The following is a 19,220-nucleotide window of genomic DNA, read 5'->3' as shown; positions in this document are numbered from 1 at the left end:
TTTATACTTTCAAGGGCTTTAGAAATAAATATTCTGTAAACTGAAATTTTTTCAAAGAAGCTAGAATTGCTGTTTATAATAGTAACATTGCGGAGCAAAGTGCATGGTTTGTATAACACACCTTTCTAAAATACAGGGGTTTTTTAACATACAATGCAAATTTTGGAACTAATATCTTTTTTTTCCTAAGGTTATTTATTTACTTTCAGAGAGAGAGAGTTGGGGAGGAGGACAGAAGGAGAGAGAGAATCCCAAGCAAGCTCCACACTTAGGGTGGAGCCCAATGTGGGGCTGGAACTCACAAACATGACCTGAGCCGAAATCTAGCATCAGATGCTTAACCAGCTGAGCCACCCAGGCATCCCTGAACTAATATCTTAAAGTCATATGCTTTCACTTTTGCATCAAGGGGGTGCAAGACCTCTTGGAAAAGCAGCTTGTGCCCAGTTCTGTTGGGTCTACAGGAAGGGTAGACATGGAGGGAGCATTCAAAATGGAATGGAGAACTCAGGGACAGGACAAAATTTATTAAATGAGCATAAAATAAAATAGAACCAATGGCAGAACAAGAGAAAGATAAGAGAACAAATGGAATAGTAATAATAATAAGTAAAAAAAAAAAGACCTTAGGGGATGTTTATTATACATCAGACATTCTTCTCAAATGTTGACGTATTTCAACACACTTAATCATGATACCAACTCATGGCGATCAGAAAACTTGTCAGTTTGAGCTACAAGTGCAGAAGGTGTTGAAACACAGTGAAGGAAGTGAGAGACACAACCAAGAAGCAAAGGTGAAGGAACCGGAGGGAATGGACGGAGGGAGGGAAGCAGAAGGAATCTGAAGGGAAGGCCGTTAGTGACAGGAAATGACTGGAAATAAGAAAGTCAGAGTTGTTTCTTTGAGGAAACAGGGAGGGGAGGCTTGAGAGGACTGAAGGAGTTCGAAGCACAACATTACAGCAAACATGAGAGTGTCCCTTTATTGTGTTGAATTATGCCAAAGTTCTCTCCCTGTCCCCTCCCACACGTCTGGCCCTGCTCTGTGTCCAAGGACACCCAGACAGTGGTGAGCCTGACCTGGATCTCCAGTCACAGGCTCCACTGAGCCTCAGTGGCAAGTGGCAGGAGACAGGCCACCCGCAGCCAGTGTTATCAGGCGTTATTAAGAGGCCACACCTGTCAGCCCTTCGGAAAGGGTCATGCCCACCTGCTCACCGGAAGCCTTCTTTACATCCTAGCCTGAAAGAGTTGGAGTTAATTGGTAGATTTAATGCAATGTGTTGAATGGAAAGGGGGCAGAAGGGGTGGGGGGGCGGGGGGAGACACAAGCAGAAGATTCAAAATTGCAAGGCCTGGGTTTTAGCCCCAGTTCTAAAATCTGGTGGCTTTGGCCAAGTCATTCCTCCTCTCTGCCCCTTCGTTCCTTCATATCAAACTGTGACTGTTGGAACATTCTCTGAGATTCGTTCCAGCTCTAATGTGGTATCTTTTCGAAGGCCTTCTGACGTAATGGATGTAAGCCTGTTTTTGACAAATAAAAGTTGTTATTGTTGATTCATTTGATAATAAGATTCTAGGTTTTCGATCCATACCACTGTGGCTTGAACTCTGAAGGGGTAAACTCAGGCAATGTGGTGAGGGGATTACTCAACCCCAACAGGTGGTTTGGGTGCTTGCAAGCAGGGACAGGCTGGCCCGTCTGGGTCATCCCAGCCACCTGCAGCATAATGCACCAGGAGCAGACTCCCACTCTAGTCAGATGCTCCCAGATCAGCATATGCTGACAATTTGCCACAGCAGAGCCATTTGTCTGAACTTAAAGTCTGTTAGCTGAAGCCTAATTAAAACTTGGCAGTTGCTTGGATAAACAAAGTCATTCCATAATACTATCTTGTCATTGCAGAAAGCTTTAATTAGCAGGACTTGTAAAGAATGGGCCATCTTTCGGGCACCTGGGTGGCTCAGTCGGTTAAGCGCTCGACTTCAGCTCAGGTCATGATATCGTGGTTCATGGGCTCGGGCCCTGCATCAGGTTCTGTGCTGACATCTCAGAGCCTGGAGCCTGTTTCAGATTCTGTGTCTCACTTTCTCTCTGCCCCTCTCCTGCTTACTACACTCTGTCTCTCAAAAATAAATAAACATTAAAAAATTGTTTTAAAAAAAGGATGGGCAATCTTTTCCTCAAGTGTGTGTTACCTTCAGTACTAGCTAAGGTGCTCATCTAGAATAATCCTTTGCTGGGGGTCTTTGATGAGACAGCTGTTCTCTCAGTGCATCTTTGAGGAATAACAGCTGGTAGTTTTTTCCTACCATTGGGAGTAAGCAAAAAAATATTTTGCTCATCTGAAGGATGTATAGAAAATATCTAAATCGTGTAATAACAAATATAACTCAAATGTCCCCAATGACTTCTATATCTTCTCTTCAATTCTGCAGGCCATCTTCTTATTCTTAAGCATTTGGTGGGGTTTTCCGTTCTACCAGTTTCCTGACCCCAAGGTACATTACACCCTGACCCCAGGGTATATTTCCGGTACATTAGTGCTCCTGAAAATTCAAAACCTTTCCCCTAATGGTTTGGTGTTTAAGATTCTGAATATAAAGTGATACGAACAGCACCCACCTGGGGTTTTCCAAGAATGACCTAGAGAGACTTGCCAGGTGAATTCTCAGTTCCTCTTTTTAGGCTGCACTGAGGCCTCTCTTGACCTTGGTAAGTTTTCTAAAGTAGTCATTGTTTTGAGCTGTGGTTTAAAAGTTTCAACTTGAAGCGGATTCTGTAGTAAATAAGAAAGTAAAAATCACTGTTCTTGGGGCAGAGCGGTGATTGGTGGGTAACCTGTCCCCCTCTATAAGGAAGTTCAGTGGTTTAGCTCACTGTCCTCCTAGAGGTACCATAGTAATGAGGTAGACTGACTCTTCTAACTTCTTTCGCCTCAGTTTGTCACTTAATCAACTGAAGATAAAAACATCATTTTGTCCCCCCCAAACAGACAGAGGCATTAGATTTGGGATATGGAATATGTTCCCAATGAACATGGCAGCTGCCATGGGTAGGGTAGTTTCCTCAGAAAGAACATGAAAGAAAGAAAGTGGAGGGGCCCCTGGAAATTTTCAGCAAGGCTAATGTGAGCACAGGAAAAAGGAGGGTGCCCTGCGGACAAGCCTAAAACTCAGATTTTGTTTGATAACCTGTAATCACTACTGGATCACATCTACACTCTGCCTGAAAAATCTGCTGTGTTGAGATGGAAAGAGGCCCTGAAGATGAGAAATGTGGATCTTGGGGCCTCTTGCTGAATGCATCCAAAACAATGTGGAACAAGGTAGAATGTTAGGATGTATGTTCCCATGAACTAGTGACAGGTAAAAATACAAAGTAAACTACCCCAGTTTGGTCTTTGATGCTTACCTGTATTCTTATTTATTTTTGTTTTGTCTTTTATATACAACCAATTATTTGGAAGTTATATCCATCTAATTTTCCAGCATTGGAAATTATGAGAATGGTTCCAGACACATAAATCAATTGACGTAACTCTGCACTTAGAGCAAGACATAGCTTTCAGTTTTGTGTAGTTCACTGCCATTCCCATATTATATGAATTTTCAAAAATAAAGCTAAGGGCTAAATAATAAATCAATCTATCCAACCTCCAAGGCTACTCCAATACTGTCACCAAGCCTCAAGGGACCCATAAAGCAGTTATTCAGAGTGAAGCAGAGACCTAAGCTTCTAGATAAGGTATTGTTGAGCCAGTACATGCCAATTCAGCAGAGGTACCTGAACTTTCTGTACGTGTAGGTTTTCAAAGGAAAATAAAATATCTCCCTTCCTATGTAACACCAACATATACTAGTATGACCATTTCTTACAACATCATTCCTACAAGGTAGTGGAACAGAATGGTAATATTTACAAATCCTTTGGTTTAGGTACAGGGATATTTTTATTACTGGGAATATAAAAACACAATAAAAATTTGACCCTTCATTGAAGTCATAGCCCTATAGGTAAATATTTTGGACCACCCACATCTATTAAAATCAAGTTTGCTGCTTCTCTAGATCACTCCTTCTATGGTAGCCAGCCTCCAACATGGCCCCAAAGATCCTTATGTACATGTGTTCACACCCTTGTGTATTTCTCTTCCATGTTTTACCAGGGTTAACCCCATAGGACATGGCAGGAGTGATGGTATATTATTTCTCAGAATAGGTCATAAAAGACCTTGTGATTTCTGCCTCATGTTCTTTCTCTTGGATTGCTCACTCTGGGAGATGCTAGCTACCATTTTGTGAGAACACTCAAACTTCCTTACAGAGAGGTCCGTGTATGAAGAGCAACTGAGGCCAACAGCCAGTGAGGAACTGAAAAGTCCTGCCAACAGCCACAGTAGTGAACTTGGAGGCAGAATCCTCTCACCTGGTCAAGCCTCGGGTGGCTGCAGTCTTGGCCAAAATCTCATTCACAATCTCATGACAGACCCTGAACTAGAATCAACCCACTGAGCTTCTCCTTAATGCCTGACTCATGGAAATTATAAGATAATAAATGTATATTGTTTTCAGCCAGTAGGTTTTGGGGAAACTTGTTATGCAGTAACAACTAATGTACTCTCCTTTCTGGTCTTAAATGATTTAAGATTGATGCTTTATCATTTATTTCTCTAAACCTATATAGTCCAAAGTTACTTCTTATGTCCTCTAAAAGTGCAAGTTCAGGAATTTCTTTAATCAATTTAAATAAAATGTAAGATCTTATTCCAAGGCTTTATGCTGAAAAAGCCTTCAGTCTCCTTAGCTATAGAGATTGTCCCACAAGGCTTTTCTTTGAGGATTGAGTCACACAAATATATGACTGAAAAACACTTATTTTGCTGATATAAATATAATCAAGATGCTAAATTGTGATTAAGGTAAGAATGAAAGGCAATGGAAGTCACTTTAAATGCTTCATCCACTAAAAATCACCTCAAGAAATTCCTTTTAATGCTTTGCTTATTTAAAATAGAAAAACCTCTACCTTCTCCTCCATAGATTGTTAGAGTTAGCACTTTAAAAATTAAGTTTCTGAAGCATTTTTGAGTGTCAGTTTTCTTCTTATCTAAGACACAAACAGTTTGAGCACGACTCATTCACCCCCATGTTTCCCTGGTAAATCAGCTGACTCTCAAGAAAGATTCTGTGGTTGAAAATCTGCTCCTGAATCTTGCGGTATTTTCCCAACATGTTGGTAATACCATATTCCCATTGACTTAAGATATCCTCAGTTGAGAGGCATGGCCCTGGGCCTCCAATTTTTAATCCTCTGTGCTGTATTTTACCTTGAAATCCTCTCCATGACCAAGCCAAATTTATCACCTTGACAGTCCAAGCATCTCTTAACCAGTGAGAATCTTTCTGTGATTCTAGGCTGTTTACTAGAAACAAAGTGGATACACATAAATAACCAGTGTTAAGCTTTTTTGCGACTTTGTGAAATAGTTTGCAAATGAAAATAGATGGCTGTATCACTGAAAGGAAGATAAGAAAAAAAGCCAACTTATTTACAGGCTTCTTTTTTTTAATTAAAAATGCCAGTAACCAGAATAAGTTATGTGTAACACTTCTATTCATAATTTTCTTTTTGCCTAATGAAAGAGTCAAAGAGAGAGAAAGGAAGGAATGCCACAAATCTGAGCTGACATTTCAGCATCTAAGACAAAAAGAGACATGTCCAAACGGGTTAATGGCCTCCACATGCAATGCCAGTACACCCTGTGACCAAATAAAGAAGGAAAGGCACGCTTATGCCTTCAACAGTCTCTAACGTCTCTAATGGAAGACAATAGCCATCAGCGGGTTTATCCTACAGAGCTTCAAGTATTTAAAATCTAGGTTGTTTTTTTACCTTAATTTTATGCTTGATACTTTTTGCAACTTTCCCCTAGAACTTATTTATTCATTTTCCATCTAATTTCTGAGCATAGGTCATCTTATTCAGATTTTTAATAGCTTGTTCCTCAGAAAGTTAATTGCCCTTAAAGTTTCACTAATCTAATCCTAATGAGCCCCAAGGACTCAATCTTCAAAAATGACATATTAATGATGAAAATCTTATCAAAGATCCACACACTTTTAAGGATGAGAGTTCTGATCTAAAATGTGCTCATATGTGCCCCTGAAACTAGACTCAAAGCACCATCCAATGGACTCATCTGCAATGATAGAAATATTCCACACCTGCACTGTCCAGCACAGTAGACACTAACCACATGTGACTTTTGGACATTTGAAATATGGCTAGACTGAAGAAGAGTTTCTTCTAATTTTGTGTCATTTTAATTAATTTAAATTTGGCTACCATATTGGACAGCACAAAAAGAGTCTCATGAATTAGCCCATTTGGTCTTTTGAACTAGAAGCATTTTGAAGCTGAAAATGTCACAGCAGAACTAAATGGAATAAGATTCCATCTAGAAATGCCTAGTTTTGAGTCCATATGCTGTGTCCCAACATCCATGTAAACTGGGCAAATCTTTTTGATTGGTTCTCAGATGCATGGCTTTCCCGTGCCTTTGAATGATATTTTCCTATGTGTGATTTAGGACACCCTCTCATATGTCCTGGAGAGGACTTGAGAGGTATAGAGATGTGGTTAGTGCTAAATCATCCATTCTTTGATGTTTCTGAAACTGGCTTTTATCCAAACCACCTTCCCCCTAGAATTATAGCCTTGTTTCCCTCATTTCACTAGTTATGAAGTAGATGCTCAAAACATTTGTGAGCCCTCCATTGTGGAAAAAAAAAAAGACTCTGGTTTTTGGTCCTAGTGCTTCCCTTTCTCAATCAATAGAAAATCCTGGGGCACTTTTTTCACCCCTCTCACTCCAGAGAGGAAGCTTGAAAGCCATCAACAAAGGACAAACACTCAATTTTTACATGTTTCCAAAGGTAAGACATTACTGTATAGATGAGTGATATGTGCCTGCATATTTAAATACTCTGATCTTTTACACAATTTAATATTTAAGTGGTGTCCATAGGACTAAACGTTCTGTGTGAAACCATTGATAGTAATATTTCACCAGATATATGAATGTATAAATTTAGATCTTCATGGGGCACCATTCCCCCTGCAAAAGGATTTCTTGCTTTCAAAAAGATCACATTCACTCCTTTAAATATGGTACATATAAATGTTTATTTACCAAACCCCATTTACTTGTTCTGTAATGGTTCTAGGTAACTAAATACTTACTTAATTGTCTCATTCGTCTGTGAGAACAAACCAAAGGGTAGACAAAGCAGTCCCCAAATTATAACACTGTTTTTAAGAACTCTGATTAAAGTCATAGAAATTCACACATCTTTATAAAAACAGAACTTTTTAAAAATGACAGATTCTAGATTTTACCAAATATTTAGCTGGAGGGATATATTTTTAAAATGCATTCTTTTATCATTATTTTACTTATGAGTAACACCCACTTTTTCCTCTGCTTTAGAAGTGACTTTAGTTTCTAAGGAGAGAGCACAGCATCTGAAAAGTATTCTTGATTCCATTCTGGCAGGACTTGTCTTGTGTCCCATCATCTCTGATCTTCTCTTATCTTGTCTAAGACCAGGCCTGCAGGCAGGCCAGAATTCCTTCAAGCAAATAAAGGAACCCATTTCTTACAGTAGCCTGGTCAGCCTCCTTCAGGCTGCTGGGGTCTCCTGCCCAACCCCGGACCCTTGCCTAGAGCCTGGCCGTGGTTTCCATATTGTTTGCCTTGACTTCGTTTCTAGTTGAGAACCTTCATCTAGATTCCAACACCTATTTACTTTCATTTCTCAAGTTCTGACACATTGTCTTATCAGATGTAATCTTCTTCCTGCCTGGGTTATGTTTTCTACCTGTTGTTTCCTACCTTCACTGACTTCATAAACGTGAGTTTTTTGCCACCTTGACTTGTGTTTCTACGTTGATTCTCTTGCTGTATTTGTTGATGTTTTCTGGATTTATTATAAACCTTAAATGCAAAAACAAACTGAGTCTCAGAGAAATGAAATGATTTCCCCCAAGGTCACCCAGCAAGTAAAATGCAGGTCACTGGGTTTATGGTTCCAATTACCTCCCATCACACTTTCTGCCCCTGACACCTGGTAAGGTCCAGTGCTCAAGGCCACACTCTACACTGATAGGTGGGGAACCCAGTCCTCCCACTGGCAGCCCAAAGCTGCATCTTTCCACACTATCCTCACGGCACTAGAGACACAAATGTGAAAAAGCAGAACACTATAAACCCAAGAAACTACCTGAAATATGCAAAACATAATGAAAAAACTGTTTGGATGTACAGGTCCTTGGGCTTAACAAAATCTCTGCATTGATTTATTTGTTATTAAGTAAGAATATTGTTACACATAGGAATGTTTCCAAGCATTGCTAGTAACGTAAAATACCTTTATAGTTCAAGAGTAAGTTCCATTTCAACGTCTTATGATCTAAGAATTTAACTGAGAGAGATGTGGTGGTTGAGTAACTTATTTTTTTTTAATGTTTATTTATTTTTGAGACAAAGAGAGACAGAGCATGAGCAGAGGAGGGGAAGAGAGAGAGAGGGAGATACAGAATCTGAAGCAGGCTCCAGGCTCCGAGCTGTCAGGACAGAGCCCAACGCGGGGTTCGAATTCATGAGCTGTGAGATCGTGACCTGAGCCGAAGTCAGACACTTAACCGACTGAGCCACCCAGGCGCCCCTTGAGTGACTTATTTTTAACCTGACAATAATGTCATCCATCTGAGTCACTGGAATTTATTATTAACTGATATATTTTAGCTTTGACATTCCGAGGGCAATTTGCTCTTTAAGAATGGACCAAACCTGATGACTTATGTCCTTTGGAAAGATGAGTCAGTTATCTGAACACTCTACCACTTGTTCTGTGGATATCTGAATTTGCCAATCTGAAGGATATGCTCCCTTTTACCGAACCTGACAAACCACATACGAAAGAGAACCTATTCCAGGGGCAATACCTTGAATATTTAAGTCTGTTTGTATAGAAATGCGCTAAACAGAGTCATAATATTCAGAACGGGATAATACACAACCTAAACCAAAGAATACTCCAAATGAGCTCACGCATTCATTAGAAATATCTAAACGGTATTGAGCCAGGCTAATAGCTGACGTCATCTTACTAAATGGTGTGTAAATAACAGGCATGGTGGTGGAGGGAGGAATGGACTTTAAAGAAGTGTTCCAGAGGTTAATGGATGAAATGAAGAAAGTTTCCAGACATATTTGAGGGAGATGATATCCAAAATGTACTTCACAGTCAAATAGACGCTGAGCCTCTCTGAGTTCCACAGTTCCTGTATCACATGCCAGGGACAGAGAGAGACTGTGACAGTAGTTTTTGCTTTCTGAGTGGGTGGTTAAGTAATACAAAGAAGATAGTTACTTTATGCTGGGCTCCATTCAATCTGCGATCTGCTGCAGAACACAAGTAATCATCAAAAAGCCCATGCTTCACAACTGCTATTTTTGGTTCCTTTCATTATCAGAAGGCCAACCTGGTGTAAGCCAAGATAATCAGCAGATGAGCAGACCAACATATCAAAGGCACCTGAGTCCACTAAATGCAATTTAGTGGGAGAAAAAAAACAAAAAGAACACCCAGGGAAGAGTCCTTTGGGCATCATTCCAACCCATTACATTGAGAAAAGGAAAAGAGCTGCTTTTAAGGGTCTCAGCCTTGGCAAGGTGGGCTGTTATTTCCGGCGCTGCTGTGGAATCAATCTAACCGGAAGTGGAAAGAGTCCTGCGGTGCTATGGCAACCACAGCCTGCAGGACGGGAGGAGGGCCCCACAGGCCTACCTGATGGCAGATTGAGAAGGTACATTCTGGTGAAGGGGACCCTCAGGACCCAGTCTGACCCCAGTCCCTGGGACGTCACTTTTCCCCAGTGGCAACGCCCATTGGGGAAGACAGGCTTTCCTCCCCTTAGGAAAACAGTCCTACCTGCGGCTTGGATACGCACACAACCCAGGGTGAGAGGGCAGAGGAGTACCTTTGTGGCCTCTTTTTCACATGTCCCTTCATGTGACCGTCCAGCCTGAGATGGAGATGGAGCAGCAAGCGACGCTGCTATGTGACAGTGACACACTTCAGGACCTTTATTCAGAAACATTCTACGGGAGGGGTGCCTGATTGGCTCAGTCGGTTGGGCCTCCGACTTAGGCTCAGGTCATGATCTTGTGGTCTGTGAGTTCGAGCCACGCATCGGGCTGTGTGCTGACAGCTCGGAGCCGGGAGCCTGCCTCGGATTCTGTGTTTCCCTCTCTCTCTGCCCCTCCCCTGCTCATGCTCTGTCTCTCTCTGTCTCAAAAATAAATAAAAACATTTAAAAAAAAAAAAAAAAAGAAAGAAACATTCTACGGGACCGCCTCCCCCACACGCCAAACACTAGCATGAGAGTCTGTTGCAGCTTTTCTTTAAGATGAAAAGTTTTCATATATTTTCTCTCAACTCTTCACATCCACCAACTTCGTCCCTCCTCTCTTTTGTCTCACCATGTTGCCACTGCCATCTCTCCTCACTAAGCTTAAGGTGGGGACAATGATATATAAATTTCACTGGCCGGAATAGAATAAATAGCTAATTGATTCCATGAAAAAGGGTTTAACTCAGGAAGGCCAAAGGTGCAAGAACAAATGGTTGACTGGACTCTTTGTTAGTCCACTGCAGTGTCTCTCAATTGTCAATGAAATTTTTCTTTTAAAAAAAATTTTTTTTTCAATGCCCATTTATCCGAGAGAGAGAGAGAGAGAGAGAGAGAGAGAGAGAGAGGGAATGTGAGCAGGGGAGGGGCAGAGAGGGAGTCACAGAATCCGAAGCAGGCTCCAGGCTCTGAGTTGTCAGCACAGAGCCCAACGTGGGGCTCAAACCCATGAACGGTGAGATCATGACCTGAGCCGAAGTCGGATGCTTAACCGACTGAGCCACCCAGGCGCCCCTCAATGAGTTTTTTCTTATGTCACATTTAAGTCCCTTTGGTCTTCATTTTAATCCTTTTCTATCCCACCCATTCAAACTTGAGTGATCATAAGGGCCCACTGCCTTCATCTGTATCTGGCATCTCTTCATGAATTTCCCCATCTGTCTGAGAAGGTCACTGTTCTGTAATTATTGAAAAGTGCTAACGTATGGCAGAATACATCTCCTATGTAAGACAGAAGCCGCTACTTGTTCCTGAACAGTCATTCTTCCCTTCTTTATAGAACTTTCCATTTCTAATTGGGCACAAGTCCTCCTAGAGTAAATATCATTTATCCCATCTTCCTGTTTGGCTAGTTACAGCCCTGTTACTAAAATCTGATCACAGGAATGTGAGAAGAAATTATGAAAGCACTTTCCAACTCGTGTCCTTGAAGAATAAGCCATTCCTACTTCCTCTCCCACATCATGCTGGTGCTAAGCCATGTTTAGACCATGGGGCAGTCAATATCCTAGAGGTGACGGAGCAACAGAAAAGTTTCCGATACTCTCATGGAAAACAGCCACTCTACCAGCCCTGAACCACATAATTCTGGATGTTACATTTGAAGGAAATGAACTTGTATTTTGTTTAAGCCAGTGGTATATTGGCTGCTTTCACGCTGCTAAATCTAATAAACATGTTTATCCATCTACATTTATTTCCTGTATTTTACCAACCTGGCTAGAAAACTTGGGGGGTCTGCAGCAGTGCAGATTCTATGGGAATTTGTCAGAGACTGCCTCAGGGTGCCAGAAATCTGACCCAAGATGTCAAAAATTAGCAAGAGGTGAGGTTGTAATGCAAGACACGAAGATAACAGTCCCCCAAATATAGGCAATTAAGATAAGGGAAGCCAAATCTGATAATCACACAAAAAGAGTCCCAAAGAGAGTATACATGTTTTATCAGACATATGGGAAAACTAGCACAGTGGCCTTGACAGGTAGTGTCAGGAGGCTGGGCAGAGGAATTCCAAAAGCTTCAAAGACCATAGCTACAAAGTGAAATGTGCAAACATTTTCTCTGCCCACTGGCTATAGGCTTCTGATACCTTTTATACTGAAGTGGTCCAGGCTTACTGATGTAGGTGCATCTCATGGTTCTCTGGTCTTAAAAGCACGTGGCCTACATCCAAGCAGGAAACTCACTGCTGATATCAGGAAGGCAGGTTGTAATCTTCACAGTGAATTGGAGGCCTCACTGATAGAAACCTAGACCATAAGGATTCCTCTGGAACCAATGGGAGAGAAAGACTTGAGCTCAGGGCTTAAACTGCACTATCTAATATGGTAGCCATCAGCCACATGTGTCTACTAAATACTTGAAGTGTGGCTAGTCAGAATTGAGACATGCTGTAAATATAAAACGAACAATGGATTTTGAAGACAGAGCAAAAATAGAGTGCAAAATATCTCATTAATATTTTTATATTGATTACATGTAGAAATGGTGTTTTGGATATATTAGATTAAATGGACTGTATTATTTTTTTTAATTTTTTTTAACATTTATTTATTTTTGAGACAGAGAGAGACAGAGCATGAACGGGGAAGGGTCAGAGAGAGGGAGACACAAAATCTGAAACAGGCTCCAGGCTCTGAGCTGTCAGCACAGAGCCGGACGCGGGGCTCGAACTCACGGACCGCGAGATCATGACCTGAGGTGAAGTCGGCCGCTTAACCGACTGAGCCACCCAGGCGCCCCTAAATGGACTATATTATTAAAATTAACTCCTCCTGGGGTACCTGAATGGCTCAGTCAGTTGACCCTCGGGCTTCGGCTCAGGTCATGATCTCACGGTTAGTGAGTTCCAGCCCCCTATCGGGATCTCTGCTTCAGCAAGGAGCCTGCTTTAGATCTTCTGTCTCCCTCTCTCTCTGCCCCTCCCCCACTTGCACTTTTTCTCACTCTCTTTCTCAAAAATAAAGAAACTTTAAAAAAAATAATTCCTCCTATTTCTTTTTACTTTATTTTATATGGGACTTCCAAAAAATGCAAAATTACATCTGTAGCTCACATTATATTTCTATTGAATAGGGCTGGTCTAGACCCTGGGTTTCTAATACCTGGATGGAACTTTTGTTTTCCCAGGTGAGAGAAGGTTCAGAGTGCAGACATCTGATACCTGAGTCGCCTCTCATCCCCAGAGTAGCATATAGCCAATTTAAGTCCAATCATTTCCTTTCCTTTCTTGCTTGATAAGCCCAAATATTTTGGTTAATGTATACACTCAGCCATGGCAATGGGATTCTGTGCCCTTTCTCTCCTGAAGAGATAATTTTTGACCAAATTCTTGATCTCCTGTAAGTGTTATAAGGCAGTTTTAACCACTGAAAGTTGAAAAATCTATTTGATTTAGAGACACTGGGAAAATAGTAGGAGACACTTTTTATATTGGCTTTTCTCATTGACTTGACTAAATATTCATTGCAGTCTGTCCTAAAGCTATATCTCCTGTTAGCATAAAAAATGTGCCCTTACATGTAATACAACAGGGTAAGGAGTGTAGAAAAAATTTAAATAATAACGCTTTTTTTTTTTAAAGGAAGACAATTCTCTTTTCCTTGACTACTCTATCCTGAAAACATGAACAAAGCCTTTACAAAATGTATGGGGATCCCCTGATGAACCATGACTCCTTCTCAGATTAGCAAACAACTGAACGTTTGGTAGAAAATTTGGAAACAAATAAAGGAAGTTTAGGTAGGCAGCTTTACCAGACTGTATGTACATGATAGAGTTGATAAGTTTTAATAAATCTGTATTATTTACAGAAATCTGGAAGTGATTACTTCTGCAATATGGAGTACAAGACTTAATAGGCCTTTCTTTTCCCTTGGGGTGTCATCTAAACATCCTTCCCAAGTCTATAATGGCTGCCAGTTTCCATGCTGAGTGGCCAATAACTCCTGAAGAAAAGTCCTTTCTTTTGTTTAAACAATCTATTAAGCAAAGCATTAAACAATACGTGAAACAAGCAAGGCTGTTCACTTGTGATTTTTCTTTTATGTGGGCTCCTTTAAACTTCCTGCAGAGATCTTTTTCTTTTAACCTCTGCTAAGCTTTTCTCAGATTTACCAAAAAAAAAAAAAAAAAAAAAAAAAAAAAAAGTAAGACACATTTGGCTTAAATTAAAGAAATGGGGGCCTAACATGGATAGACCTTGAGTGTATTATGCTAAGTGAAATAAGTCAAACAGAGAAAGACGAATACTGTATGATCTCACTTATAAATGGACTTGTAGAAACAGACAATAGAATGGTAGTTACCAGGGGGCTGAGGGATGGAAGAATTGCAGAGATGTTGGTCAAAGAGAAAACACTTCCAGTTGGAAGAAGCTCTGAGTGTCTCATAATGCACAACATTGTGATTATAGTTAACTGTACTCTGTCATACCAGAGAGCTGCTAAGAGAGTAAATATTAAATGCTCTAATCATAAAAAAGAAATGGTAATTATGTGACATGATAATGTGTTGGCTAATGCTATAGTGGTAATCATATTGCAATATATGCGTGTCAAATTTACACCTTAAATTATAAAATGCTGTAAGGAGGACAGGCAGGCCAGAAGCTGGATGCCCCCTCCCCCCGCCCTGCCACATACATACTTCCCACTCCCCCACCCCACCATGGAAAATAAAGTCTTTGGGAAATAAAAGACTAAATCAAGATACAGTACAGTCAGGGCATGTCCAGCAACTGAGTTATTTCATCATCCCTGTGGGTGCAAAGACAATTTCATTTGCCACCTTTGAGATGACTCAGTTACTCTCCCTGTTCCCCCTGCTGCTCCTGACCAACATGCATTCACCTTCCCTGCTTCTCAATGTCATCAAATTGATGCAGTCAGGGACTCAAGTACAGCAGTTTTCCATTCTGTTTTAGTTTTCAGACCCTTTGCATTGTTATCCATAATCCTGTGAACTGTATTGGGAGTTGTTTCAATCATTTGTCGTTTTTGCAATGAAAACTATTAAACATGATGAAATAAAAATATTCTAGATTGTGAGCATAGCATGACGTACAGAGATGTTGAATCACTACATTCGCTGAACTAATGCAACACTGTGTGTCAACTATACTCAAATTAAAAAATTGAAATAAAATGAAAAATAAATGTAAAAGTAAAGATTAATGAACTGATCTTTACTGAGACTGGGTGGCTCAGCCAGTTGAGTGTCAGACTGTGGATTTCAGCTCAGGTCATGATCCCAAGGTCATGGGATCGAGTCCTACATCAAGCTCTTTGCTGACAGCACAGACCCTGCTTGGGATTCTCTCTCTCTCCCTCTCTCTATGCCCCTCCCCTGGGCACATACTTATGCATGTTTGTGCTCTCGCTCTCTCTCAAAATAAATAAACAAACCTTAAAAAAAACATTAAACATGACTTTTCACATGTAGAGATGCATATAATTTACTGTGTTTTAAATCAGTTAAGAGAAATGCATGATTTATTGACAAATTTATTTTAAAGGATATTATATTTGGTTTTGATGAGTATAAAAATGTAGCTGTAAGTTTAGTAGCTTTATTGCATTGAAATGGAGAAAACATGTTACTACAATCTTTAATTATCTCATTTTGTTTTACAAAAACATCAACTGCCCTATTTTTATACATCTGGTTTATTTCAAATGACTAGATAAGATAAAAGGCTTAAATTTTTCAATCACTTTTTTGTAAATAACTCATTAAAGATAAGGAAGTTATTTGCTACTACTAAATGAAATTCAAACCAAATTTGCATACGTTTTCCCTTTAATAAAGATTTTTGAAACATTAAAGATGATTTTATATGTATACACTAATTGACAAAAAGAATACAATTTATAGAGCTATTAAAAGTCATCTTGGGGGCACCTGAGTGGCTCAGTCAGTTAAAAGTCTGACTTCAGCTCAGGTCATGATCTCAGGGTTCATGAGTTAGAGACCCGCGTTGGGCTCTGAGCTGACAGGTCAGAACCTGGAGCCTGCTTCACATTCTGTGTCTCCTGCTCTCTCTGCCCCTCCCCCACTCGTGCTCTGTCTCTATCTCACAAGAACAAATAAACATTTAAAAAAGATTTTTTAAAAGTTATCTTGAAGTGAAATTGCAGATACATGGTCACTTTCATGTTACTCATTCAATTTTATTTCAAATTTAATACATTAATTCTTCCTGGCTTTAACTAAGGAAACCCTATAGGTATAAGTTAAATAATATACAACTAAGAATATACTAAATAATTCAAAATTCTATAGTGGACTCCTGTTTCTGATAATATGGCAGATTAGATACCCTGAACTAGCCTCTCAGTGGTAACAATTAAAATCCCGAGGGAAATTTAAAGCATCATTTTAAATGCATTGCTGAGCTGTCAAAAACATAAGGAATCTGCTGGTCTCACAAAACAAATTGTAAGCAGGACCCTTAGTGGGTAAGTGATAAAGGCAAGATCAATTTTGCTCTGAGGGTATCTGCCAAACCATAAAGATCTGGGGCTTCCACTTGGAGTCGGTTGCCTGCACATGGTAGAGGAGACAGGAGATCTCTAGGGAATCTAATAGAAGAGTTCCACATAAACCTGGAACTGCAAAAGGTAGTACTTTCTAAGTGTTAAACAAATAATAAATGTTTACATGCCAAAAAGCACAGCATGAGAACATGCTTGTCTCCATCTGAGTACCAGATGAAGGAAAAATCTCCTGTAAGAATTCATTTTTCCAAGATGACTATCACACAAATTTTGGTTGGGATTTACTTTTTTTTTTTAAGAAATTATATTTATTTATCTACTTATTAAAAAAAATGTTTTTGAAAGAGAGAAAGACAGAGTGAGAGCAGGGTAGGGGCAGAGAGAGAGAGAGAGAGAGAGAGAGAATCTGAAGCAGGCTCCAGGCTCTGAGCTGTCAGCACAGACCCCTACCTGGGGCTTACATGCAGGGACCACGAGATCATGACCCAAGCCAAAGTAGGATGTTTAGAGCCACCCAGGTGCCCCTTTAAAGAAATTTTAATGTTTATTTGTTATTTTCAGAGAGACAGGTATGTGTGCACAGGGGGGATAGCAGAAAGAGGGGAGACAGAATCCCAAGCAGGCTCCAAGCTGTCAGCATGAGGCTCAAGGCAGGGCTTGGTCCCACAAACTGCTAGATCATGGCCTGAGCGGAAACCAAGAGTCAACACTGCTTAACTGACTGAGCCACCCAGGCACCCTAGGATTTACCTTTTTTATCCAGAAGTTTCAAGTGGAGAATTTAAATCAGGTGTTGCTGGATTTTGTTGTGGCGGAAAATTATGGTGTCCACCTGATATCCCAAGAGCTTCCCCACATTTCTCAGCTTCTTGGCAACTGGGCAAGGTCTCATGACTAATTTTGGCCAATCGGCCATAAGCAGATGAGACACAGGTTACTTCTGGACAAAAGGAAAGTAAGGCTGCTGAGACATGTCTAGCACTGTCTTCGCTAGCAGTGTTTACCAAGGTGGATATGTGTTCCAGATAAAGCATCTACAAGATATTGGAAACTCAGTTAGCCAGGATGGAGATCACATGCCTTGGGAAGCTCCCTGAATTTACAACCGACTTTGCATAAATAGGAAATCAACCTAAGCTATATTAAGAAACAGAGATTTGGGGCAAGTTTGTTATCCTACCTAATCTAGCCTACCCTGTCTGGTAAAGTACGACTGCCAGAGGACTAACAGAAGCACATACAAATAATCTCATAAGGAACTCTACGCCAGGACTCAAAGAAGTACCACAGGAAAAAATAAAGAACACGAATAACCCATAGTCAAAATTCATAAAACACACACACACAAAAGACACAATGATTGAAATCTTGAATAAGAGTCCTCAAAAACTTCCAATATTTGAAATATAAAATACAAAATACAGAATAACATTATTATCATATTTAAAGAAACTAAAGAATAATTTGAAAATACAAGCAGGGAACAAGACACTATAAATGCTAGGAAGATTAAAAATGAATTAAATAGAAGTATGAGGAATGAAATATATAATTAAAGTTAAATACTCAACGGATTAAACAGAAGGTTAGAGCTGCGAAGGTAATTGATAAAACTGAATATAGATCTAAATAATTTTTTTAATGTTGACTTATTTTTGACAGAGAGAGACAGAGCATGAGTGCAGGAGGGGCAGAGAGAGAGGGAGATACAGAATCCGAAGCAGGCTCCAGGCTCTGAGCTGTCAGCACAGCCCCGACGCAGGGCTTGAACTCACAGACCACGAAATCATGACCTGAGCCGAAGTCGGACGCTCAACCGACTGAGCCACCAGGCGCCCCTAGCTCTAAATAAATAATCCAAAATGCCATTCAGGAGAATATGAAAGGGAGGTTAAGAGGCACACAAGTGAGTGAGATGAACATAGATTTAATTAGAGTTTCAGAGAGAGAGAATAGAATCTTCAAAAACCAACATCCAAGGAAGTAATTACAGAATGTTCAAGAATTATTGAAATACACCAATCCTAAGAACCTGGAAGCCACTTGATTTTCAAGCAGGATGAATACACATAAATCTAGTCTCAGATGCATCATAGTGAAACTGCACAATACCAAAGAAAAAGAGATCTTAAAAGCAGCCAGAGATAATTAACAGCTCCCTGCCAACAAGCCGCACTGTCAGCTTACTCTCAACAGTAATAATAAAAGCTGGAAGGAAGTGGAAACATATTTATCCTGCTTAGAAAAAAAATTCTAAGAATTGGGCACCAGCAAACTGTTAAAACTGAGGGGAAAATAAAAGCATTTTTAAATGATGTAAACCTAGCGAGTTCACTGCCAAAATACCTCTTACAAGGAAATTTTAAGGGGTGTACTTTAGCACAAGGAAACTACCCTAGATGGAAGGTCTATGATGCAATAAAAGAAATAATATGCAAATATATTGGTAAATATAGATAATACTAACCAAATATTGATGGAATACAAAGCAATCAAAATTTCCAATGTATGGTAGCTAATAGGCCAAAATGAAAATACTGGACAGTAAGAGCTTATAAATTGCTTGGGGATATGAACAAAATTGGTCTCCGTATTATTCAAGAGAAGGGTAGAGATAAAATTTATTATATTAAGCATATATGTTAAAATAGCCAGGGTGGGGGACCTGGGTGGTTCAGTTGGTTAAGAATCCAATTCTTGATTTCAGCTCAGGTCATGATCTCAAGGTTCAGCTCTGACAG

The 19,220-nt window shown here is 40.1% G+C and overlaps 2 long non-coding RNA genes across 2 annotated transcripts; one reads left to right on the top strand and one right to left on the bottom strand.

The window, feature by feature from the left end:
• Positions 1–635: 635 nt before the first annotated feature.
• On the bottom strand, positions 636–10,288 carry LOC132680110 (uncharacterized). The gene is made up of 3 exons (XR_009610520.3): positions 10,052–10,288; positions 2,630–2,783; positions 636–1,527 (listed from the first exon to the last, which is right to left on the bottom strand). It is a non-coding gene; the product is annotated as an uncharacterized LOC132680110 (long non-coding RNA).
• LOC132680111 (uncharacterized) lies at positions 9,806–11,672 on the top strand. Its single transcript, XR_009610521.1, has 2 exons — positions 9,806–9,877; positions 11,366–11,672. It is a non-coding gene; the product is annotated as an uncharacterized LOC132680111 (long non-coding RNA).
• Positions 11,673–19,220: the final 7,548 nt, after the last annotated feature.

Source organism: Panthera onca, chromosome A1 (genome assembly GCF_046562875.1).
Source record: "Panthera onca isolate mPanOnc1 chromosome A1, mPanOnc1 haplotype 2, whole genome shotgun sequence".
NCBI classification, from domain to species: Eukaryota; Metazoa; Chordata; class Mammalia; order Carnivora; family Felidae; genus Panthera; species Panthera onca.
The sequence above is the reverse complement of the archived record's forward strand: the minus strand, read 5'-3'. Positions and strand labels throughout refer to the sequence as shown.